Here is a 3,114-nt window from a genome sequence, read left to right as displayed (position 1 = left end):
TAGTGCTTTATTTTTATGATTAGAAAATTACTAATATAGAACACTTAATTTGTAATGTAAAATAATAATAATAAAATTTATTTTTAAAATGTTAAGATATGATTAATCTCTTGACTTCATTTGCACAAGGGACAAGTAAAACTTAATAATAATTTTTACTTTATTAATATTTTTATATATGTATTTTTTTTAAATTTTAACAGGAAATTTTTTAAATTTCTCGTTAAAATTGAATATTAAAATGTTAAAATTTCCTGTTACATTGAATAAACTTATTGCTGCTTATTACAAAATTTTTATCAATAAGTTAATATTTGGAGTAATTTTATCAAAATCATAATTAGCATAAAAAACTTACCTTNAATTTAGCCGTTTTTATGAATGTTAAAACGATTTTTGACCGTATAAAGATGGAAAAAAATTATAATTTAATTAACTCGAAAAAATGTTTTTGATATTTACAATATAATTTAACTATTAATTAAGCCCATATTTTTGTATGAAATGTATAAACATTTAATTTAATTAACTCAAAAAAATGCATTTTTTAAAGATATTTTATTTAAATAAAATTTTTTGGGGGGAGTTCAATAAGAGAAGAGTGTTTGTTAGAAGCATGTATTTAAATAGCAACCTAACACCCATCATTAAGGGGCGGTTTAAGCAGAGCCAGGATTCTCGAAAAGAGGCCACAAGATAAATCCCGTATGGCTGGCGAAACGGAAAATCGAATTTTTCCATGATTGATGTTTATGTTGCAGTCAGAAGTATTCGACGAACGAAGGCTTTGAAGGATTAGCAATGTTGCTCATTAGATTGTGGCAAAACTGAACTGCAACCTATCGAATCGATGAATAAATTTAATTTGAAAGAAATTTTCTATTTTATATAAGATTCTTTATATATAAACTATATAAATAATATGCGCATTTAACATATTTATGTAGATAAAAATTTTATTATTTTCAATTATGAGAAAACTATAAGGAAAAATGGTTTTATTTAAGTAATAATGTATTTGAATAAGTGCAATTTAGTCTTTACAATAGTTAACCGATTTTTGAATCACCCTGTAGTTTTGCTATCAAACAAAATGCTTGTCAAGTTACTCCTCCTGCTCCTCATCGTCCTAGCTTTTTAGCTAAAGAATTTAAGTCATATTTTAAAGATTTTATTATGTTCAAAATAATTATTTTTGTATTTATTCATTTGTCAGCTGTCTGCCATATGCAAGGTTTTTATATTAATTTTTGTATAGCTTGTCTGTTAGTCTCTATTCATTTTATCTTTTTGTCTGTTTATTCGTCTGCTTGTCTGTCTATCCGTCTATGAGATTTCTGTATTCATTTTATCAGTCTGGAAGATTTGAGTATTTATTTTATTTGTCTATTTGCCTTTACATCTGTCTTCAAGATCGTTATATTCACTTTATCTTTTGGCTTCCTGTCTATCTATTTTCAAAATTTCTCAAAAAATAAAAAATGCTAGAAAATAGAAATTTTAGTGATTTTTATACACACGATTTCCTTTCGGAATTGCGCATAATTCTATCAAAAATTATTTTAATAATTTAACAAATTACAATTTTATTATAGCATTATCACAAGTTTAAAAATTAATATATTTACATAATTATAAGAAAATCAAGTTTTAATCCACTTAATAATTTACGTAAATTTTTCTAGATAAATATTAAAATTACCTAATTTCAATTTTGATTTATCGACACTTCATAAAGGTTAGTGGATGCTAGTTATCCTTAGATTATAGATATAATGAATAAAGCATGGTTGTATCCTTTTGCAGTCTAAATGTGATATAGGAAAGGTGGAATTATCATAATCCAGACATATGGCATTAATTTGCCTTGTCATCTCCCATCGCGTACCAGTTATGAATTATAACGAGATGCGAGAATATAATCATTGCTGCATGCTATATATATATATATACATACACACACACACACACACACACTATCGTGTACAGTTAGCGAGTGGATGGAAATGTAATTGCTCCATTATTGTCCCATAAATCTCCTTTCTGCTTAGTATCTAAATTGAAAATGGTGAATTTAAAATTGAAATTTGTACCATTTACGGTTATACATTGATATATATAAATAAGTTAATTAAATATATAAAAATAATAAAAATTCTTCTCCATATTCTTGACGAAAATGAGGAAGATAAATGTCGATTTTTCTTATTTAATATATAAGAATTTTTAATCTTTTAACTCTAATTATTATTACTTTGAAGGAAAGTTTAGAAGGTACATTGACCGTTTGCTGGAAAATTAACAGTTAATGTACGAACTATTTAGAGATTTCTTAATGAGTTTTCAACGATTATCCATTTTTATCGTTTTTATTTAAATGTAATTGAAGTAAGCGTACATCGTTTTCGAAACTGTTATACTTACGAAATTTTCTAATATTAATGAGATGATAACGCTAAAATTCAATTGTAATTCTTAACGAAAATAATTAAAATTTTATCATTATACTAAACGAATTTTTGTTCTAAAAAAGTCTATTAAAATAATAATACTAATAATAAATATTTAACTTTATAAATGTAATAAATTAAATTTATAATATTTTATTATTTTTTAATAAGAGAATCTTTTTTAAGATGCTTAATCTTGAGAATAAGAATAAATTGTCGAAAAATTCATAGAATGATACGCCTTTTGTGGATAAATTGCAGCCTCTTATTCCATAAATGATAAGGATTGAGGCTTATATCATTGAACAAGCAGAAAAAGTTAGAATTTTTAATTTAGCCTAATTATAAAATAGTATTAAATAAAATTAGCTTAAGAATCCATAACAAGAAAAAGATAAATTGCTGCCTCTTAGTATCCAAATTTGATGATTAAGAAAACTATCGTATTCTATATAAAAAGTAGAAAAAGTTATCATAGATTAAAAACCAAATATTCTGAGCTAAGTTTGATTCAATTATAAGAATTTGAAAAAGCAGTAAAAAGACAAAATACACCGTTTTATAGCCAAATATCAGCTTCCTAATATCAAAACTTGATGAAAAGAGCGATGTTTATAAAGTACAGATAAAGTTTTAAAAAATTGCCTTAGAATTAAATCAAAAC

This window comes from Centruroides sculpturatus, unplaced genomic scaffold (genome assembly GCF_000671375.1).
Source record: "Centruroides sculpturatus isolate CEXI.00-Female unplaced genomic scaffold, Cexi_2.0 scaffold52, whole genome shotgun sequence".
Taxonomy (NCBI): Eukaryota; Metazoa; Arthropoda; class Arachnida; order Scorpiones; family Buthidae; genus Centruroides; species Centruroides sculpturatus.
Note: the sequence above shows the minus strand (reverse complement) of the source record.